The following is a 27,884-nucleotide window of genomic DNA, read 5'->3' as shown; positions in this document are numbered from 1 at the left end:
CAACCTTTCATGACCTGATGGGGTGGCTCAAACCTTCATGGTTTTTCTTTTCAGGGCTGGAAAAAGGAAGGTGAGCAGATACTAGGTAGACAACTGAGGTGTGTCCCTTTATCCGCAGTCGTTTTCCACTGCTTTCTTTAAGGGCCCACACGGTACTGGAGTTCTGTTCCATACTTGGCAGCAACTTGTAAAAGGATGAAGCTTTCAGTCATGACAATTAGAAAAGCAAAAACTTTTTGAAAAAGGCATCCACACCGACAAATTTGCAGACGACAATAGCAGCTGGAACTTCGTGGAGAGCTAGAGGTTTGCGGTTCCATAGGTGATTGAGCCGCTTCTTAGCAGAGCAAGAATTGTTACCTGCTCTGCTTTCCATGCATAAGGCAGAATAGATGGATGGAAGACATGCCAGGGATGTCTGGAAATGGTTTGGCATCCCTTAGCATAGGTCCACCTTTCAAGGGTTTTCCATGCATCTTCTTGAGGCATTACTTACTGTAGGAGGCGAGGTATGACCCACTCAGCCCATGACCGATCAGTAAAACTTTGCAGGCACCGACTAGGCACACTTTGTTTGGGAGTTTGTCAAAGGGAACCACGGCGCTTACCAGGACGAGGTGGCTGAGTGGTTAAGGCGATGGACTGCTAATCCATTGTGCTCTGCATGCATGGGTTCGAATCCCATCCTCGTCGATTTCTTCTGCTTCGTCCAAGCTGAAATCTTTGTTTGCTAATCCTCTTTTTACTGGACAAGCAGTGATTGTCCCCTCCATGGTGGACTTTAACTGTGACCTCTCAAGACGGCTCTTATTAAAGCTAGGAAAGACGCATATTTGTTGTGTGGCATACAAGTTACGTGGCATATCAACGGGTTAAGTCCACTCTTTTTATTTTTCATGCTTGATGGCATCCTCGGCCTTCTCATGAAGATGAAGGCATCTTTGTCCTTTGCAGCCTTTAGCTGGTACTGATTCTAGATCCCCTGACTGGTCTACCTTAGGACTGTGTGAAAGACAAGTAAGATGTCAGACGTGAGCGAATAACTTTTTTTTGGTTTGCTTCAGAAGCTCAAAAGAGAAGAAAGAAAGGCACTGCTGAGATTCGAACTCAGGATCTCCTGTTTACTAGACAGGCACTTTAACCAACTAAGCCACAGCGCCTTGTGATGGCAAAGCTGGCACAGCTGTGCAGCTTAAAAAAAACACCACTGCTATCGGATGTTTCCAATTCTTGCAACCTTTCATGACCTGATGGGGTGGCTCAAACCTTCATGGTTTTTCTTTTCAGGGCTGGAAAAAGGAAGGTGAGCAGATACTAGGTAGACAACTGAGGTGTGTCCCTTTATCCGCAGTCGTTTTCCACTGCTTTCTTTAAGGGCCCACACGGTACTGGAGTTCTGTTCCATACTTGGCAGCAACTTGTAAAAGGATAAAGCTTTCAGTCATGACAATTAGAAAAGCAAAAACTTTTTGAAAAAGGCATCCACACCGACAAATTTGCAGACGACAATAGCAGCTGGAACTTCGTGGAGAGCTAGAGGTTTGCGGTTCCATAGGTGATTGAGCCGCTTCTTAGCAGAGCAAGAATTGTTACCTGCTCTGCTTTCCATGCATAAGGCAGAATAGATGGATGGAAGACATGCCAGGGATGTCTGGAAATGGTTTGGCATCCCTTAGCATAGGTCCACCTTTCAAGGGTTTTCCATGCATCTTCTTGAGGCATTACTTACTGAAGGAGGCGAGGTATGACCCACTCAGCCCATGACCGATCAGCAAAACTCTGCAGGCACCGACTAGGCACACTTTGTTTGGGAGTTTGTCAAAGGGAACCACAGCACTCACCAGGACGAGGTGGCCGAGTGGTTAAGGCGATGAACTGCTAATCCATTGTGCTCTGCATGCATGGGTTCGAATCCCATCCTTGTCGATTTCTTCTGCTTCGTCCAAGCTGAAATCTTTGTTTGCTAATCCTCTTTTTACTGGACAAGCAGTGATTGTCCCCTCCATGGTGGACTTTAACTGTGACCTCTCAAGATGGCTCTTATTAAAGCTAGGAAAGACGCATATTTGTTGTGCGGCATACAAGTTACGTGGCATATCAACGGGTTAAGTCCACTCTTTTTATTTTTCATGCTTGATGGCATCCTCGGCCTTCTCATGAAGATGAAGGCCTCTTTGTCCTTTGCAGCCTTTAGCTGGTACTGATTCTAGATCCCCTGACTGGTCTACCTTAGGACTGTGTGAAAGACAAGTAAGATGTCAGACGTGAGCGAATAACTTTTTTTTGGTTTGCTTCAGAAGCTCAAAAGAGAAGAAAGAAAGGCACTGCTGAGATTCGAACTCAGGATCTCCTGTTTACTAGACAGGCGCTTTAACCAACTAAGCCACAGCGCCTTGTGATGGCAAAGCTGGCACAGCTGTGCAGCTTAAAAAAAACGCCACTGCTATCGGATGTTTCCAATTCCTGCAACCTTTCATGACCTGATGGGGTGGCTCAAACCTTCATGGTTTTTCTTTTCAGGGCTGGAAAAAGGAAGGTGAGCAGATACTAGGTAGACAACTGAGGTGTGTCCCTTTATCCGCAGTCGTTTTCCACTGCTTTCTTTAAGGGCCCACACGGTACTGGAGTTCTGTTCCATACTTGGCAGCAACTTGTAAAAGGATGAAGTTTTCAGTCATGACAATTAGAAAAGCAAAAACTTTTTGAAAAAGGCATCCACACCGACAAATTTGCAGACGACAATAGCAGCTGGAACTTCGTGGAGAGCTAGAGGTTTGCGGTTCCATAGGTGATTGAGCCGCTTCTTAGCAGAGCAAGAATTGTTACCTGCTCTGCTTTCCATGCATAAGGCAGAATAGATGGATGGAAGACATGCCAGGGATGTCTGGAAATGGTTTGGCATCCCTTAGCATAGGTCCACCTTTCAAGGGTTTTCCATGCATCTTCTTGAGGCATTACTTACTGTAGGAGGCGAGGTATGACCCACTCAGCCCATGACCGATCAGTAAAACTTTGCAGGCACCGACTAGGCACACTTTGTTTGGGAGTTTGTCAAAGGGAACCACGGCGGTTACCAGGACGAGGTGGCCGAGTGGTTAAGGCGATGGACTGCTAATCCATTGTGCTCTGCATGCATGGGTTCGAATCCCATCCTTGTCGATTTCTTCTGCTTAGTCCAAGCTGAAATCTTTGTTTGCTAATCCTCTTTTTACTGGACAAGCAGTGATTGTCCCCTCCATGGTGGACTTTAACTGTGACCTCTCAAGACGGCTCTTATTAAAGCTAGGAAAGACGCATATTTGTTGTGTGGCATACAAGTTACGTGGCATATCAACGGGTTATGTCCACTCTTTTTATTTTTCATGCTTGATGGCATCCTCGGCCTTCTCATGAAGATGAAGGCCTCTTTGTCCTTTGCAGCCTTTAGCTGGTACTGATTCTAGATCCCCTGACTGGTCTACCTTAGGACTGTGTGAAAGACAAGTAAGATGTCAGACGTGAGCGAATAACTTTTTTTTGGTTTGCTTCAGAAGCTCAAAAGAGAAGAAAGAAAGGCACTGCTGAGATTCGAACTCAGGATCTCCTGTTTACTAGACAGGCGCTTTAACCAACTAAGCCACAGCGCCTTGTGATGGCAAAGCTGGCACAGCTGTGCAGCTTAAAAAAAACGCCACTGCTATCGGATGTTTCCAATTCCTGCAACCTTTCATGACCTGATGGGGTGGCTCAAACCTTCATGGTTTTTCTTTTCAGGGCTGGAAAAAGGAAGGTGAGCAGATACTAGGTAGACAACTGAGGTGTGTCCCTTTATCCGCAGTCGTTTTCCACTGCTTTCTTTAAGGGCCCACACGGTACTGGAGTTCTGTTCCATACTTGGCAGCAACTTGTAAAAGGATGAAGCTTTCAGTCATGACAATTAGAAAAGCAAAAACTTTTTGAAAAAGGCATCCACACCGACAAATTTGCAGACGACAATAGCAGCTGGAACTTCGTGGAGAGCTAGAGGTTTGCGGTTCCATAGGTGATTGAGCCGCTTCTTAGCAGAGCAAGAATTGTTACCTGCTCTGCTTTCCATGCATAAGGCAGAATAGATGGATGGAAGACATGCCAGGGATGTCTGGAAATGGTTTGGCATCCCTTAGCATAGGTCCACCTTTCAAGGGTTTTCCATGCATCTTCTTGAGGCATTACTTACTGAAGGAGGCGAGGTATGACCCACTCAGCCCATGACCGATCAGCAAAACTCTGCAGGCACCGACTAGGCACACTTTGTTTGGGAGTTTGTCAAAGGGAACCACAGCGCTCACCAGGACGAGGTGGCCGAGTGGTTAAGGCGATGAACTGCTAATCCATTGTGCTCTGCATGCATGGGTTCGAGTCCCATCCTCGTCGATTTCTTCTGCTTCGTCCAAGCTGAAATCTTTGTTTGCTAATCCTCTTTTTACTGGACAAGCAGTGATTGTCCCCTCCATGGTGGACTTTAACTGTGACCTCTCAAGACGGCTCTTATTAAAGCTAGGAAAGACGCATATTTGTTGTGTGGCATACAAGTTACGTGGCATATCAACGGGTTAAGTCCACTCTTTTTATTTTTCATGCTTGATGGCATCCTCGGCCTTCTCATGAAGATGAAGGCCTCTTTGTCCTTTGCAGCCTTTAGCTGGTACTGATTCTAGATCCCCTGACTGGTCTACCTTAGGACTGTGTGAAAGACAAGTAAGATGTCAGACGTGAGCGAATAACTTTTTTTTGGTTTGCTTCAGAAGCTCAAAAGAGAAGAAAGAAAGGCACTGCTGAGATTCGAACTCAGGATCTCCTGTTTACTAGACAGGCGCTTTAACCAACTAAGCCACAGCGCCTTGTGATGGCAAAGCTGGCACAGCTGTGCAGCTTAAAAAAAACGCCACTGCTATCGGATGTTTCCAATTCCTGCAACCTTTCATGACCTGATGGGGTGGCTCAAACCTTCATGGTTTTTCTTTTCAGGGCTGGAAAAAGGAAGGTGAGCAGATACTAGGTAGACAACTGAGGTGTGTCCCTTTATCCGCAGTCGTTTTCCACTGCTTTCTTTAAGGGCCCACACGGTACTGGAGTTCTGTTCCATACTTGGCAGCAACTTGTAAAAGGATAAAGCTTTCAGTCATGACAATTAGAAAAGCAAAAACTTTTTGAAAAAGGCATCCACACCGACAAATTTGCAGACGACAATAGCAGCTGGAACTTCGTGGAGAGCTAGAGGTTTGCGGTTCCATAGGTGATTGAGCCGCTTCTTAGCAGAGCAAGAATTGTTACCTGCTCTGCTTTCCATGCATAAGGCAGAATAGATGGATGGAAGACATGCCAGGGATGTCTGGAAATGGTTTGGCAAAGGTGTCTGGATGTCTGGAAATGGTTTGGCAAAGGTCCACCTTTCAAGGGTTTTCCATGCATCTTCTTGAGGCATTACTTACTGAAGGAGGCGAGGTATGACCCACTCAGCCCATGACCGATCAGCAAAACTCTGCAGGCACCGACTAGGCACACTTTGTTTGGGAGTTTGTCAAAGGGAACCACGGCGCTCACCAGGACGAGGTGGCCGAGTGGTTAAGGCGATGGACTGCTAATTCATTGTGCTCTGCATGCATGGGTTCGAATCCCATCCTCGTCGATTTCTTCTGCTTCGTCCAAGCTGAAATCTTTGTTTGCTAATCCTCTTTTTACTGGACAATCAGTGATTGTCCCCTCCATGGTGGACTTTAACTGTGACCTCTCAAGACGGCTCTTATTAAAGCTAGGAAAGACGCATATTTGTTGTGTGGCATACAAGTTACGTGGCATATCAACGGGTTAAGTCCACTCTTTTTATTTTTCATGCTTGATGGCATCCTCGGCCTTCTCATGAAGATGAAGGCCTCTTTGTCCTTTGCAGCCTTTAGCTGGTACTGATTCTAGATCCCCTGACTGGTCTACCTTAGGACTGTGTGAAAGACAAGTAAGATGTCAGACGTGAGCGAATAACTTTTTTTTGGTTTGCTTCAGAAGCTCAAAAGAGAAGAAAGAAAGGCACTGCTGAGATTCGAACTCAGGATCTCCTGTTTACTAGACAGGCGCTTTAACCAAGTAAGCCACAGCGCCTTGTGATGGCAAAGCTGGCACAGCTGTGCAGCTTAAAAAAAACGCCACTGCTATCGGATGTTTCCAATTCCTGCAACCTTTCATGACCTGATGGGGTGGCTCAAACCTTCATGGTTTTTCTTTTCAGGGCTGGAAAAAGGAAGGTGAGCAGATACTAGGTAGACAACTGAGGTGTGTCCCTTTATCCGCAGTCGTTTTCCACTGCTTTCTTTAAGGGCCCACACGGTACTGGAGTTCTGTTCCATACTTGGCAGCAACTTGTAAAAGGATGAAGCTTTCAGTCATGACAATTAGAAAAGCAAAAACTTTTTGAAAAAGGCATCCACACCGACAAATTTGCAGACGACAATAGCAGCTGGAACTTCGTGGAGAGCTAGAGGTTTGCGGTTCCATAGGTGATTGAGCCGCTTCTTAGCAGAGCAAGAATTGTTACCTGCTCTGCTTTCCATGCATAAGGCAGAATAGATGGATGGAAGACATGCCAGGGATGTCTGGAAATGGTTTGGCATCCCTTAGCATAGGTCCACCTTTCAAGGGTTTTCCATGCATCTTCTTGAGGCATTACTTACTGTAGGAGGCGAGGTATGACCCACTCAGCCCATGACCGATCAGCAAAACTCTGCAGGCACCGACTAGGCACACTTTGTTTGGGAGTTTGTCAAAGGGAACCACGGCGCTCACCAGGACGAGGTGGCCGAGTGGTTAAGGCGATGGACTGCTAATCCATTGTGCTCTGCATGCATGGGTTCGAATCCCATCCTTGTCGATTTCTTCTGCTTCGTCCAAGCTGAAATCTTTGTTTGCTAATCCTCTTTTTACTGGACAAGCAGTGATTGGCCCCTCCATGGTGGACTTTAACTGTGACCTCTCAAGACGGCTCTTATTAAAGCTAGGAAAGACGCATATTTGTTGTGTGGCATACAAGTTACGTGGCATATCAACGGGTTAAGTCCACTCTTTTTATTTTTCATGCTTGATGGCATCCTCGGCCTTCTCATGAAGATGAAGGCCTCTTTGTCCTTTGCAGCCTTTAGCTGGTACTGATTCTAGATCCCCTGACTGGTCTACCTTAGGACTGTGTGAAAGACAAGTAAGATGTCAGACGTGAGCGAATAACTTTTTTTTGGTTTGCTTCAGAAGCTCAAAAGAGAAGAAAGAAAGGCACTGCTGAGATTCGAACTCAGGATCTCCTGTTTACTAGACAGGCGCTTTAACCAACTAAGCCACAGCGCCTTGTGATGGCAAAGCTGGCACAGCTGTGCAGCTTAAAAAAAACGCCACTGCTATCGGATGTTTCCAATTCCTGCAACCTTTCATGACCTGATGGGGTGGCTCAAACCTTCATGGTTTTTCTTTTCAGGGCTGGAAAAAGGAAGGTGAGCAGATACTAGGTAGACAACTGAGGTGTGTCCCTTTATCCGCAGTCGTTTTCCACTGCTTTCTTTAAGGGCCCACACGGTACTGGAGTTCTGTTCCATACTTGGCAGCAACTTGTAAAAGGATGAAGCTTTCAGTCATGACAATTAGAAAAGCAAAAACTTTTTGAAAAAGGCATCCACACCGACAAATTTGCAGACGACAATAGCAGCTGGAACTTCGTGGAGAGCTAGAGGTTTGCGGTTCCATAGGTGATTGAGCCGCTTCTTAGCAGAGCAAGAATTGTTACCTGCTCTGCTTTCCATGCATAAGGCAGAATAGATGGATGGAAGACATGCCAGGGATGTCTGGAAATGGTTTGGCATCCCTTAGCATAGGTCCACCTTTCAAGGGTTTTCCATGCATCTTCTTGAGGCATTACTTACTGTAGGAGGCGAGGTATGACCCACTCAGCCCATGACCGATCAGCAAAACTCTGCAGGCACCGACTAGGCACACTTTGTTTGGGAGTTTGTCAAAGGGAACCACGGCGCTCACCAGGACGAGGTGGCCGAGTGGTTAAGGCGATGGACTGCTAATCCATTGTGCTCTGCATGCATGGGTTCGAATCCCATCCTCGTCGATTTCTTCTGCTTCGTCCAAGCTGAAATCTTTGTTTGCTAATCCTCTTTTTACTGGACAAGCAGTGATTGGCCCCTCCATGGTGGACTTTAACTGTGACCTCTCAAGACGGCTCTTATTAAAGCTAGGAAAGACGCATATTTGTTGTGTGGCATACAAGTTACGTGGCATATCAACGGGTTAAGTCCACTCTTTTTATTTTTCATGCTTGATGGCATCCTCGGCCTTCTCATGAAGATGAAGGCCTCTTTGTCCTTTGCAGCCTTTAGCTGGTACTGATTCTAGATCCCCTGACTGGTCTACCTTAGGACTGTGTGAAAGACAAGTAAGATGTCAGACGTGAGCGAATAACTTTTTTTTGGTTTGCTTCAGAAGCTCAAAAGAGAAGAAAGAAAGGCACTGCTGAGATTCGAACTCAGGATCTCCTGTTTACTAGACAGGCGCTTTAACCAACTAAGCCACAGCGCCTTGTGATGGCAAAGCTGGCACAGCTGTGCAGCTTAAAAAAAACGCCACTGCTATCGGATGTTTCCAATTCCTGCAACCTTTCATGACCTGATGGGGTGGCTCAAACCTTCATGGTTTTTCTTTTCAGGGCTGGAAAAAGGAAGGTGAGCAGATACTAGGTAGACAACTGAGGTGTGTCCCTTTATCCGCAGTCGTTTTCCACTGCTTTCTTTAAGGGCCCACACGGTACTGGAGTTCTGTTCCATACTTGGCAGCAACTTGTAAAAGGATGAAGCTTTCAGTCATGACAATTAGAAAAGCAAAAACTTTTTGAAAAAGGCATCCACACCGACAAATTTGCAGATGACATTAGCAGCTGGAACTTCGTGGAGAGCTAGAGGTTTGCGGTTCCATAGGTGATTGAGCCGCTTCTTAGCAGAGCAAGAATTGTTACCTGCTCTGCTTTCCATGCATAAGGCAGAAAAGATGGATGGAAGACATGCCAGGGATGTCTGGAAATGGTTTGGCATCCCTTAGCATAGGTCCACCTTTCAAGGGTTTTCCATGCATCTTCTTGAGGCATTACTTACTGTAGGAGGCGAGGTATGACCCACTCAGCCCATGACCGATCAGCAAAACTCTGCAGGCACCGACTAGGCACACTTTGTTTGGGAGTTTGTCAAAGGGAACCACGGCGCTTCGATTTCTTCTGCTTCGTCCAAGCTGAAATCTTTGTTTGCTAATCCTCTTTTTACTGGACAAGCAGTGATTGGCCCCTCCATGGTGGACTTTAACTGTGACCTCTCAAGACGGCTCTTATTAAAGCTAGGAAAGACGCATATTTGTTGTGTGGCATACAAGTTACGTGGCATATCAACGGGTTAAGTCCACTCTTTTTATTTTTCATGCTTGATGGCATCCTCGGCCTTCTCATGAAGATGAAGGCCTCTTTGTCCTTTGCAGCCTTTAGCTGGTACTGATTCTAGATCCCCTGACTGGTCTACCTTAGGACTGTGTGAAAGACAAGTAAGATGTCAGACGTGAGCGAATAACTTTTTTGTGGTTTGCTTCAGAAGCTCAAAAGAGAAGAAAGAAAGGCACTGCTGAGATTCGAACTCAGGATCTCCTGTTTACTAGACAGGCGCTTTAACCAACTAAGCCACAGCGCCTTGTGATGGCAAAGCTGGCACAGCTGTGCAGCTTAAAAAAAATGCCACTGCTATCGGATGTTTCCAATTCCTGCAACCTTTCATGACCTGATGGGGTGGCTCAAACCTTCATGGTTTTTCTTTTCAGGGCTGGAAAAAGGAAGGTGAGCAGATACTAGGTAGACAACTGAGGTGTGTCCCTTTATCCGCAGTCGTTTTCCACTGCTTTCTTTAAGGGCCCACACGGTACTGGAGTTCTGTTCCATACTTGGCAGCAACTTGTAAAAGGATGAAGCTTTCAGTCATGACAATTAGAAAAGCAAAAACTTTTTGAAAAAGGCATCCTCACCGACAAATTTGCAGACGACAATAGCAGCTGGAACTTCGTGGAGAGCTAGAGGTTTGCGGTTCCATAGGTGATTGAGCCGCTTCTTAGCAGAGCAAGAATTGTTACCTGCTCTGCTTTCCATGCATAAGGCAGAATAGATGGATGGAAGACATGCCAGGGATGTCTGGAAATGGTTTGGCATCCCTTAGCATAGGTCCACCTTTCAAGGGTTTTCCATGCATCTTCTTGAGGCATTACTTACTGTAGGAGGCGAGGTATGACCCACTCAGCCCATGACCGATCAGCAAAACTCTGCAGGCACCGACTAGGCACACTTTGTTTGGGAGTTTGTCAAAGGGAACCACGGCGCTCACCAGGACGAGGTGGCCGAGTGGTTAAGGCGATGGACTGCTAATCCATTGTGCTCTGCATGCATGGGTTCGAATCCCATCCTCGTCGATTTCTTCTGCTTCGTCCAAGCTGAAATCTTTGTTTGCTAATCCTCTTTTTACTGGACAAGCAGTGATTGGCCCCTCCATGGTGGACTTTAACTGTGACCTCTCAAGACGGCTCTTATTAAAGCTAGGAAAGACGCATATTTGTTGTGTGGCATACAAGTTACGTGGCATATCAACGGGTTAAGTCCACTCTTTTTATTTTTCATGCTTGATGGCATCCTCGGCCTTCTCATGAAGATGAAGGCCTCTTTGTCCTTTGCAGCCTTTAGCTGGTACTGATTCTAGATCCCCTGACTGGTCTACCTTAGGACTGTGTGAAAGACAAGTAAGATGTCAGACGTGAGCGAATAACTTTTTTTTGGTTTGCTTCAGAAGCTCAAAAGAGAAGAAAGAAAGGCACTGCTGAGATTCGAACTCAGGATCTGCTGTTTACTAGACAGGCGCTTTAACCAACTAAGCCACAGCGCCTTGTGATGGCAAACCTGGCACAGCTGTGCAGCTTAAAAAAAACGCCACTGCTATCGGATGTTTCCAATTCCTGCAACCTTTCATGACCTGATGGGGTGGCTCAAACCTTCATGGTTTTTCTTTTCAGGGCTGGAAAAAGGAAGGTGAGCAGATACTAGGTAGACAACTGAGGTGTGTCCCTTTATCCGCAGTCGTTTTCCACTGCTTTCTTTAAGGGCCCACACGGTACTGGAGTTCTGTTCCATACTTGGCAGCAACTTGTAAAAGGATGAAGCTTTCAGTCATGACAATTAGAAAAGCAAAAACTTTTTGAAAAAGGCATCCACACCGACAAATTTGCAGACGGCAATAGCAGCTGGAACTTCGTGGAGAGCTAGAGGTTTGCGGTTCCATAGGTGATTGAGCCGCTTCTTAGCAGAGCAAGAATTGTTACCTGCTCTGCTTTCCATGCATAAGGCAGAATAGATGGATGGAAGACATGCCAGGGATGTCTGGAAATGGTTTGGCATCCCTTAGCATAGGTCCACCTTTCAAGGGTTTTCCATGCATCTTCTTGAGGCATTACTTACTGTAGGAGGCGAGGTATGACCCACTCAGCCCATGACCGATCAGCAAAACTCTGCAGGCACCGACTAGGCACACTTTGTTTGGGAGTTTGTCAAAGGGAACCACGGCGCTCACCAGGACGAGGTGGCCGAGTGGTTAAGGCGATGGACTGCTAATCCATTGTGCTCTGCATGCATGGGTTCGAATCCCATCCTCGTCGATTTCTTCTGCTTCGTCCAAGCTGAAATCTTTGTTTGCTAATCCTCTTTTTACTGGACAAGCAGTGATTGGCCCCTCCATGGTGGACTTTAACTGTGACCTCTCAAGACGGCTCTTATTAAAGCTAGGAAAGACGCATATTTGTTGTGTGGCATACAAGTTACGTGGCATATCAACGGGTTAAGTCCACTCTTTTTATTTTTCATGCTTGATGGCATCCTCGGCCTTCTCATGAAGATGAAGGCCTCTTTGTCCTTTGCAGCCTTTAGCTGGTACTGATTCTAGATCCCCTGACTGGTCTACCTTAGGACTGTGTGAAAGACAAGTAAGATGTCAGACGTGAGCGAATAACTTTTTTTTGGTTTGCTTCAGAAGCTCAAAAGAGAAGAAAGAAAGGCACTGCTGAGATTCAAACTCAAGATCTCCTGTTTACTAGACAGGCGCTTTAACCAACTAAGCCACAGCGCCTTGTGATGGCGAAGCTGGCACAGCTGTGCAGCTTAAAAAAAACGCCACTGCTATCGGATGTTTCCAATTCCTGCAACCTTTCATGACCTGATGGGGTGGCTCAAACCTTCATGGTTTTTCTTTTCAGGGCTGGAAAAAGGAAGGTGAGCAGATACTAGGTAGACAACTGAGGTGTGTCCCTTTATCCGCAGTCGTTTTCCACTGCTTTCTTTAAGGGCCCACACGGTACTGGAGTTCTGTTCCATACTTGGCAGCAACTTGTAAAAGGATGAAGCTTTCAGTCATGACAATTAGAAAAGCAAAAACTTTTTGAAAAAGGCATCCACACCGACAAATTTGCAGACGACAATAGCAGCTGGAACTTCGTGGAGAGCTAGAGGTTTGCGGTTCCATAGGTGATTGAGCCGCTTCTTAGCAGAGCAAGAATTGTTACCTGCTCTGCTTTCCATGCATAAGGCAGAATAGATGGATGGAAGACATGCCAGGGATGTCTGGAAATGGTTTGGCATCCCTTAGCATAGGTCCACCTTTCAAGGGTTTTCCATGCATCTTCTTGAGGCATTACTTACTGTAGGAGGCGAGGTATGACCCACTCAGCCCATGACCGATCAGCAAAACTCTGCAGGCACCGACTAGGCACACTTTGTTTGGGAGTTTGTCAAAGGGAACCACGGCGCTCACCAGGACGAGGTGGCCGAGTGGTTAAGGCGATGGACTGCTAATCCATTGTGCTCTGCATGCATGGGTTCGAATCCCATCCTCGTCGATTTCTTCTGCTTTGTCCAAGCTGAAATCTTTGTTTGCTAATCCTCTTTTTACTGGACAAGCAGTGATTGGCCCCTCCATGGTGGACTTTAACTGTGACCTCTCAAGACGGCTCTTATTAAAGCTAGGAAAGACGCATATTTGTTGTGTGGCATACAAGTTACGTGGCATATCAACGGGTTAAGTCCACTCTTTTTATTTTTCATGCTTGATGGCATCCTCGGCCTTCTCATGAAGATGAAGGCCTCTTTGTCCTTTGCAGCCTTTAGCTGGTACTGATTCTAGATCCCCTGACTGGTCTACCTTAGGACTGTGTGAAAGACAAGTAAGATGTCAGACGTGAGCGAATAACTTTTTTTTGGTTTGCTTCAGAAGCTCAAAAGAGAAGAAAGAAAGGCACTGCTGAGATTCGAACTCAGGATCTCCTGTTTACTAGACAGGCGCTTTAACCAACTAAGCCACAGCGCCTTGTGATGGCAAAGCTGGCACAGCTGTGCAGCTTAAAAAAAACGCCACTGCTATCGGATGTTTCCAATTCCTGCAACCTTTCATGACCTGATGGGGTGGCTCAAACCTTCATGGTTTTTCTTTTCAGGGCTGGAAAAAGGAAGGTGAGCAGATACTAGGTAGACAACTGAGGTGTGTCCCTTTATCCGCAGTCGTTTTCCACTGCTTTCTTTAAGGGCCCACACGGTACTGGAGTTCTGTTCCATACTTGGCAGCAACTTGTAAAAGGATGAAGCTTTCAGTCATGACAATTAGAAAAGCAAAAACTTTTTGAAAAAGGCATCCACACCGACAAATTTGCAGACGACAATAGCAGCTGGAACTTCGTGGAGAGCTAGAGGTTTGCGGTTCCATAGGTGATTGAGCCGCTTCTTAGCAGAGCAAGAATTGTTACCTGCTCTGCTTTCCATGCATAAGGCAGAATAGATGGATGGAAGACATGCCAGGGATGTCTGGAAATGGTTTGGCATCCCTTAGCATAGGTCCACCTTTCAAGGGTTTTCCATGCATCTTCTTGAGGCATTACTTACTGTAGGAGGCGAGGTATGACCCACTCAGCCCATGACCGATCAGCAAAACTCTGCAGGCACCGACTAGGCACACTTTGTTTGGGAGTTTGTCAAAGGGAACCACGGCGCTCACCAGGACGAGGTGGCCGAGTGGTTAAGGCGATGGACTGCTAATCCTTTGTGCTCTGCATGCATGGGTTCGAATCCCATCCTCGTGGATTTCTTCTGCTTCGTCAAGGCTGAAATCTTTGTTTGCTAATCCTCTTTTTACTGGACAAGCAGTGATTGGCCCCTCCATGGTGGACTTTAACTGTGACCTCTCAAGACGGCTCTTATTAAAGCTAGGAAAGACGCATATTTGTTGTGTGGCATACAAGTTACGTGGCATATCAACGGGTTAAGTCCACTCTTTTTATTTTTCATGCTTGATGGCATCCTCGGCCTTCTCATGAAGATGAAGGCCTCTTTGTCCTTTGCAGCCTTTAGCTGGTACTGATTCTAGATCCCCTGACTGGTCTACCTTAGGACTGTGTGAAAGACAAGTAAGATGTCAGACGTGAGCGAATAACTTTTTTTTGGTTTGCTTCAGAAGCTCAAAAGAGAAGAAAGAAAGGCACTGCTGAGATTCGAACTCAGGATCTCCTGTTTACTAGACAGGCGCTTTAACCAACTAAGCCATAGCGCCTTGTGATGGCAAAGCTGGCACAGCTGTGCAGCTTAAAAAAAACGCCACTGCTATCGGATGTTTCCAATTCCTGCAACCTTTCATGACCTGATGGGGTGGCTCAAACCTTCATGGTTTTTCTTTTCAGGGCTGGAAAAAGGAAGGTGAGCAGATACTAGGTAGACAACCGAGGTGTGTCCCTTTATCCGCAGTCGTTTTCCACTGCTTTCTTTAAGGGCCCACACGGTACTGGAGTTCTGTTCCATACTTGGCAGCAACTTGTAAAAGGATGAAGCTTTCAGTCATGACAATTAGAAAAGCAAAAACTTTTTGAAAAAGGCATCCACACCGACAAATTTGCAGACGACAATAGCAGCTGGAACTTCGTGGAGAGCTAGAGGTTTGCGGTTCCATAGGTGATTGAGCCGCTTCTTAGCAGAGCAAGAATTGTTACCTGCTCTGCTTTCCATGCATAAGGCAGAATAGATGGATGGAAGACATGCCAGGGATGTCTGGAAATGGCTTGGCATCCCTTAGCATAGGTCCACCTTTCAAGGGTTTTCCATGCATCTTCTTGAGGCATTACTTACTGTAGGAGGCGAGGTATGACCCACTCAGCCCATGACCGATCAGCAAAACTCTGCAGGCACCGACTAGGCACACTTTGTTTGGGAGTTTGTCAAAGGGAACCACGGCGCTCACTAGGACGAGGTGGCCGAGTGCTTAAGGCGATGGACTGCTAATCCATTGTGCTCTGCATGCATGGGTTCGAATCCCATCCTTGTCGATTTCTTCTGCTTCGTCCAAGCTGAAATCTTTGTTTGCTAATCCTCTTTTTACTGGACAAGCAGTGATTGGCCCCTCCATGGTGGACTTTAACTGTGACCTCTCAAGACGGCTCTTATTAAAGCTAGGAAAGACGCATATTTGTTGTGTGGCATACAAGTTACGTGGCATATCAACGGGTTAAGTCCACTCTTTTTATTTTTCATGCTTGATGGCATCCTCGGCCTTCTCATGAAGATGAAGGCCTCTTTGTCCTTTGCAGCCTTTAGCTGGTACTGATTCTAGATCCCCTGACTGGTCTACCTTAGGACTGTGTGAAAGACAAGTAAGATGTCAGACGTGAGCGAATAACTTTTTTTTGGTTTGCTTCAGAAGCTCAAAAGAGAAGAAAGAAAGGCAGTGCTGAGATTCGAACTCAGGATCTCCTGTTTACTAGACAGGCGCTTTAACCAACTAAGCCACAGCGCCTTGTGATGGCAAAGCTGGCACAGCTGTACAGCTTAAAAAAAACGCCACTGCTATTGGATGTTTCCAATTCCTGCAACCTTTCATGACCTGATGGGGTGGCTCAAACCTTCATGGCTTTTTTTTTCAGGGCTGGAAAAAGGAAGGTGAGCAGATACTAGGTAGACAACTGAGGTGTGTCCCTTTATCCGCAGTCGTTTTCCACTGCTTTCTTTAAGTGCCCACACGGTACTGGAGTTCTGTTCCATACTTGGCAGCAACTTGTAAAAGGATGAAGCTTTCAGTCATGACAATTAGAAAAGCAAAAACTTTTTGAAAAAGGCATCCACACCGACAAATTTGCAGACGACAATAGCAGCTGGAACTTCGTGGAGAGCTAGAGGTTTGCGGTTCCATAGGTGATTGAGCCGCTTCTTAGAAGAGCAAGAATTGTTACCTGCTCTGCTTTCCATGCATAAGGCAGAATAGATGGATGGATGACATGCCAGGAATGTCTGGAAATGGTTTGGCATCCCTTAGCATAGGTCCACCTTTCAAGGGTTTTCCATGCATCTTCTTGAGGCATTACTTACTGTAGGAGGCGAGGTATGACCCACTCAGCCCATGACCGATCAGCAAAACTCTGCAGGCACCGACTAGGCACACTTTGTTTGGGAGTTTGTCAAAGGGAACCACGTGCTCACCAGGACGAGGTGGCCGAGTGGTTGAGGCGATGGACTGCTAATCCATTGTGCTCTGCATGCATGGGTTCGAATCCCATCCTCGTCGATTTCTTCTGCTTCGTCCAAGCTGAAATCTTTGTTTGCTAATCCTCTTTTTACTGGACAAGCAGTGATTGTCCCCTCCATGGTGGACTTTAACTGTGACCTCTCAAGACGGCTCTTATTAAAGCTAGGAAAGACGCATATTTGTTGTGTGGCATACAAGTTACGTGGCATATCAACGGGTTAAGTCCACTCTTTTTATTTTTCATGCTTGATGGCATCCTCGGCCTTCTCATGAAGATGAAGGCCTCTTTGTCCTTTGCAGCCTTTAGCTGGTACTGATTCTAGATCCCCTGACTGGTCTACCTTAGGACTGTGTGAAAGACAAGTAAGATGTCAGACGTGAGCGAAAAACTTTTTTTTGGTTTGCTTCAGAAGCTCAAAAGAGAAGAAAGAAAGGCACTGCTGAGATTCGAACTCAGGATCTCCTGTTTACTAGACAGGCGCTTTAACCAACTAAGCCACAGCGCCTTGTGATGGCAAAGCTGGCACAGCTGTGCAGCTTAAAAAAAACGCCACTGCTATTGGATGTTTTTAATTCCTGCAACCTTTTTTTTTTTTTTTTTTTTTTCAATTCTTTTTATTGAGTCAGAAATAAGGCATATTACATAAATTTAGTCATCACATTTGCATGGACTCGTTTTACATTTTTTTTTTCAGTTTTAACAATTCTAAGCAAATAAAGTAATGTTACTTTCAAAGTAAGAAATATGTGCTTTATAAAGCAGTCAAGTTTAACTTCTTATAACACAACCATAACTTTAAAATTTTTTCCAAAACTTCTGCTAAGTTACTTCGGGGACTCTCTTAGAATATAGAGTAGGATGTCACACCTGATATACTAAGTGTGGTAAATGACAGGGTAAAATGTCAAGGGCTGATTGGCATTATTTATGTGGATGTAGGGTATACTCTCAGCCATGGATCCCATACCTTGAAAAAGGTTTGGAGTTTGCCAATCCTTATGGCGTAAATTTTTTCATAAGTACATTGATGATCTAAAAGTTCCTTTAGATCTTGTAAACCCAACGTTGTTACTGATTTCCATTTCCTGGCTATTAATAGTTTGGCAGTGAGAAGAATGTGTGCTGTGAGTTTGCGATGTTGAATCTTCATCTCTTCTAATTCCATTAGTAAAATTGCTCTATGAGGTTCTTTCGGTATCTGTGTCCCTGTCAATGTGTATATCAGTGTAAACGCTTCATTCCAGAGGGTTTTGATCTTGGGACAATCCCAGAATATATGTAGGAGCGTGCCTTTGTGTCCGCATTCTCTCCAGCATAAATCTGTACTACCTGGGAAGATTTTTGCTATCTTAGTCGGTGTTTGGTACCATCTGGTCAGGCATTTGTAATGCACTTCTGTGAGACTGGTACATTTTGATGCAGAGCTACCCCATCTGAACGCTTTAATCCAGTGCTTGTATTCATATTCTGCTTTCAGTTCTTTCTCCCATTTAAGCATGTGTGCTTTTTTCTCCTCCTGTCTGCCTCCCCCAACTAGTATTTCATAAATGGGCCTTGTGGAATGGAAATCTTTGCAACCTTCCTTATGTAGGTAATTGTGTAGGACTGTGGGAATACTTATCTCATGTAATCTATTTTTATGTATGAGTTCTCTTAGTTGGGATATGTATATACCATATTTGGCAGGAATGGCAAACTTTTCCATTATATCTTTGGTGCTCAGTATTTCATGGTTTTCTATAAGATCAGAGATTCCCATAATTCCTAGCTCCCTGAGCTTTTTGTGTGGGATATGATCGTAGCACAGGTTTAATGTTTGAAGAGGTATGTCTATGTTTGAGGTTTCTGTACTTTGTTTTGTTTCTTTTAATAAATATCTCCAAGCTATGACTGACAATCTTAGGGATGGGGGTCTAGGAGAGGTGGTGGTTTCGGAAGTGATTGGGCCAGGAGAAGGCAGCGTAAGGGTCTGTTACTGTTCAGCTCCTTGTCCATTTCTGGCCAACTAGAGGCTGAGGTGTGTGACTACCATGGCTTTATTTGTTTGATAATGGAAGCGTAATAATATGCTTTAAGGTTGGGAACTCCCATGCCTCCTTCTAGCCTTGTGGCCTGGAGAATATTACATGCTACTCTTAGCTTGGATTTTCCCCAAATAAAGGACATAAGTTGATTCTGCAGCTTATTCAGAAGTGCTATGGGAATAGGTATCGTTAGTGTTCTAAAAAAATACAGGATTTTAGGGAGGATCATCATTTTATACATGACCATTCTGCCCAGCCATGAGAATTCTTTTTTATGCATCACATCCAACTCTTTTTGGAGGTTTTGTAGTAGTGGGTTAATATTTGTTTCTGCCATTTTATTTAACGGGGAGGTTAGATGGATACCGAGGTAAGGGATGGTCGTCTTAGCCCATTGGAAGGGGAATTCTATTTGTATTTGGGGTTTAAGTATGGGGTCAATGTGAAACCCTAGGATGGACGATTTAGATTCATTAATTTTATAGTATGAAGCTTGTCCGAATTGTTGGATTGTTTTGGTGATTTCCCTGAGTGATTGTAACGGATTTGTAATAGCTAGTATTGTGTCATCCGCAAAGAGACCTATTTTATGCTGTCTACCCCCTACGGGGATGCCTTTTATCTCAAGGTTCATCCTTATGGTTTCTGCAAATGGTTCCATAATAAGAGTGAATATTAAAGGGGACAAGGGGCACCCTTGTCTCGTCCCATTGGTGATAGTGAAAGGGGCTGATAGCCAGTGGCGTAACTAGAGTCCACTGGGCCCCGGGACAAAATTCCTAATGGGGCCCCCCCCCAATTATACGTAAAAAAAACCCTCAACACCCTTTCTGCTAACCGATATTTCAGTGATTATTACATATTCTGCCCCCCACAATTAATTATTTAATATTCTCTCCCCCCACAATGAATTATTAAATATTCTGCCCCCCCACAATTATTACATATTCTGCCCCCCACACAATGAATAATTACATATTCTGCCCCCCACAATGAATTATTACATATTCTGCCCCCACAATGAATTATTAAATATACTCTCCCCCAATAATGAATTATTACATATTCTATCCCCCCACAATGAATTATAACATATACTCTCCCTCCATAATGAATTATTACATATTCTATCCCCCCACAATGAATTATTACATATACTCTCCCTCCATAATGAATTATTACATATTCTATCCCCCCACAATGAATAATTAAATATACTCTCCCCCCATAATGAATTATTACACATTCTCCCCCCCCCCCCCCCCACAATTAATTATTATATTTCCCCCACAGACACACACAATTAATTAATTATACAATAAGCCCCATTTAAAAAAAAACCTATACTCACCTCTGGCAGCGGGTCCCGCGTCTTCTATCCTCTTGCCGCGGGCGGGCAGGAAGGGGTGCGCGGCCGCGTGATGACGTCATCACGCAGCCGCGCATCCCAGTTCATGGAGCGATGTGCGCCGGGGTTGTCTTCCGGCCACATCGCTCCAGTATAGTGCTCGAGCGGCCGCTTACTGCCGCATCGAGCACTATTCAGTGACGGGCAGGAGCTTCCTGTCCGGACGGACGGAGGCTCCTGCCCGACTGCCAGTGGCGTACCGACCGCGGTCGCCATTGAGACAGTCGCCCGGGCCCCCCCGTCCGATGGGCCCGGTCTCAATGGCGACCGCTGCGACCGCGGTCGGTACGCCACTGCTGATAGCACTCCGTTTGCCAACACCCTAGCTGATGGTTTACTATATAGAGATTGGATCGCCGATAGAATATGTCCTGAGAAACCGAATTTGTGGAGCGTAGAGAAGGCAAATTGCCAATTAATCCTGTCGAACGCCTTCTCTGCATCCAGAGTAAGGAGCAGAGAAGGCGCTCGAGAGGTCTCCATCACTGACATCAAGGTCACCATTCTTCTTGTTCCATCTGGAGCTTGCCAACCAGTAGTGAAACCTACTTGGTCATTGTGTACTAAATTGGGGAGAATGAGGAGTAATCTTTGTGCTATGGCCTTAGCATAAAGTTTGGTATCACAATTTAAGAGTGAAATCGGCCTGTAGTTGGCTGTGTTTTGCGTTGATTTCCCAGGTTTGGGGATTGTCACTATTGTGGCCTGGAGCATCTCAGGGGGAAGGGCCCCCATGTTGCTTGCTTTGTTGAATATTTTTGGGAGGTAGGGTAAGAGAGTATCTTTAAAATTCTGGTAGTATTCATTACTTAGGCCATCTGGGCCCGGGGCCTTTTGTCTTTTCGCTTTCGTTATGATTTTCCCTAATTCCTCCTCTGTGAATGGAGAATTTAACTCCTCTAGTTGAGTTACCGAAAGGGATGGAAGTTTTAGCTTCTCCAAAAAGGAGGTAATTGAATCTGTTGTGGGTTGAGGGGTATTGGGATCATCTTTAAGATTATAGAGCTGGCTATAGTAAGCGCTAAAACTATTTGCTATGTCCAACGGGTGAGTAACGTGGACAGACGGGTTTTTTAGGTCTTGAATGGAGGCAATTCTTTTTTTTTTTTTTTATTATATTTTTATTTTTATATTATCAGTTATCCATACATGTTACAAGACATCTTTTGCAATATCACACAAAATCCAAAATACATTGAATCATTACATGTCATGTTGTAAATAACATCATATTAAGAGCCATCATCCTATCGCAAAGAATGTCCAAAAATCAATAAGCATAATCCCCCCCCAAACCCCCCCTCCCTCCCCACCCTCTACCGATGCTGGAGACGCTGAGAGGACACAGTAGATACACAGTGGAGTACAGAGAAAACCTCTATAAACTCCACTGATTCCAAATATCCTTAAGTCTGCTGCCCTTCCTATAACGTTTCTCGTACGCACATTCGTATGATTTTATACGATTAACTAAATTATTCCATTCATTCACTGTTGGGGACTTATCATCTAACCAATGTTTGACTAATACTAGTCTTGCGAGGAAGATAATCTTCAAGGCCAAGTCACTTTTTAATCTATCATCTAAGGAAATCGGGAGCAGGCCCAGGACCCCAAAGGTGGCGACACGCGGGAAAGAGCATTGAAGCTGATCCTCTAATCTCCTGAATATCTCCTCCCAATAAGGGTTGATCTTCGGACAGTCCCATAAAACATGTAGGATATCGGCTTGGGAACAGTTACACCTCCTACAGTTAGAATTTTCACTTAAACCAATTTTAAACATTAAATATGGTGAAAAATAAATTCTATATAATATGTGTAGTTGTGTGCATCTGTGATTTAAATTGATCGTTGATCTGACCACATTCTTATAAATATCTCGCCATTGTGCCACAGTGATAAAACCGACCTGGTTTGACCATTTCAATTGAGTAACATGACTAAACTTCTGGTCTATAATAGACCTAAGTCGACAATAAATACTTGCTAAATTAAGTTGTGATACATCTAAATCTAATAATTCCGTAAATTTACCCCCTAAGTGTATCGTGAACCTATCATGATGTAATTCTTTCCTATATGCGTGCACAATTTGGCAATACCTAAGAAAATCCCTTTCCTCCAAAATATCCCTAAGGCACCAATCCTGAAAGGAGGGCAATGTCCCATCTTCTTCCAACTGCTCCTAGGACTTAATCCCCTTTCTTTCCCAAAACCCAACATCTTCCATTTTAGCTAGCTCCGAAAAGTTAAGGTTACCCCACAGAGGAGTAAATTTAAATCCTCCCTTAATGCCGAATAAACTCCTAAGATCTCTCCAAGTATACTCCAATAACCGTGCCAAGGGGAATCTTTTAACGTTAAGGCACTTCAATTGGCCTGACTCCAATAGAGCCAGCATTGAATCAAATCTTCGCTCCAACTGCAAAGTAATCGCATGGAATATGTTAGACTGTCTGTTTTCCAAGATAAACTGGGTCTGTGCCGCCAAAAAATAATGATAGAAGGATGGGAGCGAAAGACCGCCCCTTTCCTTATTAAGCATTAAAGTTTCTTGTTTAATGCGCACCCTTTTTCTCCCCCAAAGTAGTTTATTTAAAATCGCACGAATAAACCCAAACCATCTCTTACCTATCCAACAAGGAGAATTAGATAATACATATAATATTTGAGGTAGCAATACACTCTTTATAAGTATAACTCTCTCTGCACGATTTAGTGGTAGCATATTCCATGTATTCACCTTATTTTTTATTTTTGTTAATAAGGGAACAAGATTTAGAGTAATATAATCATCAACCTTGGCCGTGAACTTTAAGCCGAGATATTCACATGACGAGGAGACCTTCAGTTCAGACTGCAAATAATTGGGATGAGGGTCATCATCCAAAGGGACCAAAATCGACTTATGGGTATTTATCTGAAAGCCTGAAAATCTGCCATATTCCTGAATGACCTTCAGGGCTTTTGGGGCCGATATTTCGGAGTCTTTGAGGAATAGGAGAACATCATCAGCATATAGCATTATCTTATCCTCGAAACCAGCTAATCCTCCCCCCTCTATCTCCCTGTCTGCCCTAAGTTTTATTGCTAGAGGTTCTATAAAGAACGCAAATAACAACGGGGACAGGGGGCATCCCTGCCTAGTACCCCTAGACAGTGTAAAAAAAGGGGAGAAGTCGCTATTGACCTTAATACAGACCCTCGTGGACTTATAAAAAAGTCTGACCCAATCCACGAACGGGGCACCCAACCCAAATCTATACAAGACCTCCCAGAGGAAGTCCCACTCCACCCTATCAAAGGCCTTAGAGGCATCCAGTGACAGGATGGAGCGCGACCCACCCCGGCCCATCTGCAGACCCGCGAAGAGCCGTCTTATATTGGTCTTACTCTGACGACCAGTCAGAAAACCACATTGGTCTTCATGTATCAGTACTGGCGCAAACTCTTTTAATCTATTTGACATTAATTTGGCCACCAGCTTGGCATCAGCATTAATAAGCGAGATCGGTCTATAAGATTCCGCTTCCAATGGGTCTTTATTTTTTTTTTGGATCAGCACTATACTTGCCTCATACCACGAATCTGGCAACCTACCCTCCCTTTGCGCAGATTCCCAAATCTCCACCATAAGAGGTAGAAGAATAGAACCAAATCTACTATAAATTTCTAGGGGAAGCCCATCCAGTCCCAGGGCGGAATTACGTCTGGAGGATGCGAGGGACTCCTCAAGCTCTGCACTCGTAATAGGGCACGATAGCACATCTGACCTTTCCCTCGAGAGAGAAGGGAATTGAATATTATCTAGAAAGTGTCTTATGTCCCCTATTGACACCTCCAAATCTGAGGAGTAAATACCTTGAAAGAATTTTAAAAAAGTATCTCTAATCTCCTCGGCATTAGAAGTTATGTCCCCAAAATTATTTTTAATGGCTGTTATTCTATTTTCCTCCTGTTGTTTTTTAACTTTCTGCAAAAGCCCCTTTGAGGGTACCCCACTCTCACAATGTGCCCTCTGATCCAAAAAAAATAGTTTCTGCGTCGCCTTATCTGCCATAAGTCTATTATATTCCTCTTGTACCCTAATAAAGCTATCGTGCCGCTCTCTCGAGCCGCACTCTAGAAAGGCCCCCTCTTTTTCTTTTACCTCCTTTTTTAATAGCCTCTCCTTTCTGGCCCATTGCTTACTCAGGTATATAATTTCTGAATTTAATATCCCTCTAAGAAAGGATTTCAAAGCGTCCCACATTAACCCAAGGTTGGCCCCGGTTCTATTCATCGCAATAAATCTACATATCTCTTCCTTGATTTTATCCTCGTCTGTCAATAGCACTAACCAATGCGCATTGAGCTTCCAGAACTTAAGAGCAGGTTTCCCAGATCCGAACAACTCAAGAACCAACGGGGAGTGATCAGAGATGGAACGGTTATCGTACCGAATTTTCCCCACCCAATCGATGGCAAGATCATTAGCCAACGCTAAGTCAATCCGGGAAAAAGTATTATGGGAGCGATTGTAACATGAAAATATCGGTTGATCCCCCTTTAAAGATCTCCACACATCTCTCCAACCCACTTCCTGGCAAAACCTAGCGAAGGGGGTGTCTCCCTTCTCTATACTTGCCGGGTTTTTTTTCCCTATACGATCTTTCTTATCCGACATAACAGCATTAAAGTCACCAAGGACCAGAACCGGGCAATCACCCACCTTTTCCATAAACCGTAGTAGACTTATCAGGACGTCATATCTAAAGGGGGGAGGTATATAGACTCCTGCCACAACACATTTAATGCCATCTAGTATACCTAACAAAAATACATATCTTCCGTCTGGATCACACCTTGCTTCTAATACTTGGAAACCAACTGATCTATGCACCAGGATGGAGACTCCTCTAGAAAATGATGAAAAAACTGAATTATACGCCTGACTGGCCCACCTCCTTTCTACAAGAGCCAAAGATTCCTTATCGAGATGTGTCTCCAATAAAATAACGATTGCTGGTAGTTGTTTAACAATATAATCAAAAATAATGCAGCGTTTCAGGCGATCTTTTAAACCTCTTATGTTCCATAATATAAACCTAGTACCCATATATTATATCTACACAAAAGACGGGGGAAAAGGAGCACGAACAGACCCAAAAGGGAAAAAAAAAAGAGAAGAAAAAAAAAAAAGAAAAAAAAAAAGAAAAAAACCACATAGCGACCAAACAACATCCCCAGCATCGGATCATCCCTCCCTCCCCAAATCCCCCCACCTGTTCTACCGTAGTACAACTCTACCTACTTCAGCCACTTTCCCGCCCCCCCCTCACCCCCATCCCCCCCATTGCTGACCTGAAACAAGATATGATGGCCTAAATATCCATATTCATAGTCCCTTAAGATCTAACCAGTCCGAGACTTGTTCTGGCGTACTAAAAAACTGGGACTGGCCTTGAAAAATAATTTTTAATTTGGCCGGAAACATTAATGAATAAATGATTCCCTTGTCTCTCAACCTTTTTTTCACCTCCAGAAAACTCTTCCTCTTCTGGAGGGTGTCCTTAGAAAAGTCCGGGTATATTGCAACTTTAGCCCCTTGGATTGATAGAACTTTTAAATCACGTGCCCGTTTCAATATCATATCCCGATCTCTCGAGAGTAACGTTTTACAAATAAGGGTGCGGGGAGTATTCCCCGGAATATAGGGACCTGCCGGGATTCTGTGAGCCCGCTCAATGTCAAAATGCGGGGAGAGATGCTCCTTCCCTATTTCCTTCAAGAACCATTCTTTAATATAACTTACAGGGTTCTCCCCCTCAGCTTTTTCTGGAACCCCTATTAGTCTTAGGTTGGCTCTTCTTGAGCGGTCCTCCATATCCGCAATTTTTCCTTTAAGGGCCTTATTCTCTACCTCCAGACGGGAGGTGATTTTTTCCTTCTCCTTCTCAATATTAATAATTTTGTCTTCTGCTGTTTTTTGTTTATCTCTTACCCTATTCAGCTCTTCTCTCATAAGAGAGACATCTCCTCTCAAGGCCCCAACCTGATTTGTCAGACCCAGTATTGCTGCGTTGCATGTTTTTATGGAGTCTAAGATCTCTTTTAACATTACGTTTTCTCCCCCCATATTTGACTCGTCCCCGTCCTGTTCCTCCCCCTCTACCGTAGCCAATCTCGAGCCTTGTGGTTTATTTTTGGGGTCTTGAGCCTCATTTTCAGGATTTTTCTGTATAGTCGAACCTGTACGTGTTTTAACTGGGGGGGATTTCCATAATTTATCCAACTTTGTGGAATTGTCTCCTTTAGCCCCTCCTTTCTCTTTCTCCTTGGGGGAGGCTGCCCCCAAGGACTTCCTTGAGGTATTTTTAGGAGGCATACCTGATATCAAAATAAATACCCTCTAAACCAAAGTATTATACCACTGGGCAAATAACCAAGGACCCAAATACAGCAACCTAACGGTATCACAACATATACTGCACGATTGACAATGATCAGTATTAAATTGGTACGGTAGGCGAGATACAAGCCACTGAAAAATAGCAAGCAATATAGAAAGCTGAAACCAAAAGAGATTTAGATTAATCGAAAAACACAGAATGTTCTGCAAGCCAGGAAAACGAGTCCTAAAAGGCAGGCATAACCAAAAGCAGGGTCCGTTCACCCCAATGGATTGTCCAATTGTTAGAAAGTTTTGTGTGCGGAGTTAGTATAACACAAATGCCACGTTGTGGTTATTAGTTTATCTTCTGCGATCTTGATAGCATGTTATCCCCGTGGGAAGCAGTTGCAGAGATATAGCTTGCGACTGACAATGTTAAAAAAGTTAGGTAAAGGGGTACAAATGGCTGACGTATAGCGGACAAATGGCAAAGAGATAGCAGGCAGAAGTCATGCAGATGTTAAGTTGGTTAGAAAAAAGGCAGAGTTAGTACCATATGCAGTCAGCTTAATACATGGGAGAGGAAGGTTAGGGCCAGGTACATCTCACCCATCCAAACGAACTGCTGCGAGCGGCCGACATCTCAGGCCAGGTACATCTCACCCATCTAAACGAACGGCTTCAGAATGCAGTCATCACAGGCTTGAAGAGCAGGGACCAAACACGACGAACTTCTTGTAGCCTTTGTCTCCGGTCACGCCGACACCCAGGATAGCACACCAGCCACACCGCCTCGGCCGCGATCTCAGAACGCCCTCCTCCGGGTCAGCTTGCATCCCCCACCGGACTTCGTCAGATCCCCGCTCGTCTTCTCAGTCCTCCCAGCTCAGCTCACATAGCCGTGCAGGCGCCCAGCTGTTTCGGCGCCTGAGCGCCAAAGATGCGCCAAAGATGTGCCGCGAGCGGCCAGCCTCCTTCAATGGTGAGCGCCGTGGCTAAAAAAAATCAGCATGCCCGGCGGTGCTGCTACCGCCGCGGGGCAGGGCGGGCAAGCCCGGGTCCTCCCTTCCCGTCCCGAGCCGGGTCCAAGGGCCAGGTCAGCGTGGGGGAACGGGAGGTGTGGAGGGCGGCTGTGCAGCGTGACGTGCTGCGTGCTACGTCATGCCGTTACGCCCCTGCACCCTTGTGATGGAGGCAATTCTTGATTTTGCGGCCTTAGGTTTGACTTTGTTAGCCATTAATCTAGTAGGTTTATTGTATGCTGCGTAGTGTGTTGCTTTTCTGCTTGTTAGCATCTTATCATATTCCCCTATCATAAGAGATCTTATTTCTTGTCTCAATGAGAACAGTTTATCCTGCAGTGCATGTGTTTGGCTTACTAATAGCAGCTGCTCGGTGGCCTCCAGTTGTTTTATTACATTAGTTAGTTGTGCCTCTTTCTTTCTACGGTGTCTTG

General features: G+C 44.9%; 13 non-coding genes across 13 annotated transcripts; 4 read left to right on the top strand and 9 right to left on the bottom strand.

The window, feature by feature from the left end:
- Positions 1–1,086: 1,086 nt before the first annotated feature.
- Positions 1,087–1,160, bottom strand: TRNAT-AGU (transfer RNA threonine (anticodon AGU)). The gene has a single exon. It is a non-coding gene; the product is annotated as a tRNA-Thr (tRNA).
- Positions 1,161–2,319: 1,159 nt separating this feature from the next.
- Positions 2,320–2,393, bottom strand: TRNAT-AGU (transfer RNA threonine (anticodon AGU)). The gene has a single exon. It is a non-coding gene; the product is annotated as a tRNA-Thr (tRNA).
- A 1,159-nt stretch (positions 2,394–3,552) lies between these two features.
- On the bottom strand, positions 3,553–3,626 carry TRNAT-AGU (transfer RNA threonine (anticodon AGU)). The gene has a single exon. It is a non-coding gene; the product is annotated as a tRNA-Thr (tRNA).
- Positions 3,627–4,785: 1,159 nt separating this feature from the next.
- Positions 4,786–4,859, bottom strand: TRNAT-AGU (transfer RNA threonine (anticodon AGU)). Its single transcript has one exon. It is a non-coding gene; the product is annotated as a tRNA-Thr (tRNA).
- Positions 4,860–7,273: 2,414 nt separating this feature from the next.
- Positions 7,274–7,347, bottom strand: TRNAT-AGU (transfer RNA threonine (anticodon AGU)). The gene has a single exon. It is a non-coding gene; the product is annotated as a tRNA-Thr (tRNA).
- Positions 7,348–8,031: 684 nt separating this feature from the next.
- TRNAS-GCU (transfer RNA serine (anticodon GCU)) lies at positions 8,032–8,113 on the top strand. Its single transcript has one exon. It is a non-coding gene; the product is annotated as a tRNA-Ser (tRNA).
- A 393-nt stretch (positions 8,114–8,506) lies between these two features.
- Positions 8,507–8,580, bottom strand: TRNAT-AGU (transfer RNA threonine (anticodon AGU)). Its single transcript has one exon. It is a non-coding gene; the product is annotated as a tRNA-Thr (tRNA).
- Positions 8,581–9,654: 1,074 nt separating this feature from the next.
- TRNAT-AGU (transfer RNA threonine (anticodon AGU)) lies at positions 9,655–9,728 on the bottom strand. The gene has a single exon. It is a non-coding gene; the product is annotated as a tRNA-Thr (tRNA).
- A 684-nt stretch (positions 9,729–10,412) lies between these two features.
- On the top strand, positions 10,413–10,494 carry TRNAS-GCU (transfer RNA serine (anticodon GCU)). The gene has a single exon. It is a non-coding gene; the product is annotated as a tRNA-Ser (tRNA).
- Positions 10,495–11,645: 1,151 nt separating this feature from the next.
- On the top strand, positions 11,646–11,727 carry TRNAS-GCU (transfer RNA serine (anticodon GCU)). The gene has a single exon. It is a non-coding gene; the product is annotated as a tRNA-Ser (tRNA).
- Positions 11,728–12,878: 1,151 nt separating this feature from the next.
- On the top strand, positions 12,879–12,960 carry TRNAS-GCU (transfer RNA serine (anticodon GCU)). Its single transcript has one exon. It is a non-coding gene; the product is annotated as a tRNA-Ser (tRNA).
- A 393-nt stretch (positions 12,961–13,353) lies between these two features.
- On the bottom strand, positions 13,354–13,427 carry TRNAT-AGU (transfer RNA threonine (anticodon AGU)). The gene has a single exon. It is a non-coding gene; the product is annotated as a tRNA-Thr (tRNA).
- Positions 13,428–17,051: 3,624 nt separating this feature from the next.
- Positions 17,052–17,125, bottom strand: TRNAT-AGU (transfer RNA threonine (anticodon AGU)). The gene has a single exon. It is a non-coding gene; the product is annotated as a tRNA-Thr (tRNA).
- Between the last annotated feature and the right edge of the window lie 10,759 nt (positions 17,126–27,884).

This window comes from Engystomops pustulosus, chromosome 7, assembly GCF_040894005.1.
Source record: "Engystomops pustulosus chromosome 7, aEngPut4.maternal, whole genome shotgun sequence".
Lineage (NCBI taxonomy): Eukaryota > Metazoa > Chordata > Amphibia > Anura > Leptodactylidae > Engystomops > Engystomops pustulosus.
Note: the sequence above shows the minus strand (reverse complement) of the source record. Positions and strands in the feature narration are given on the sequence as shown.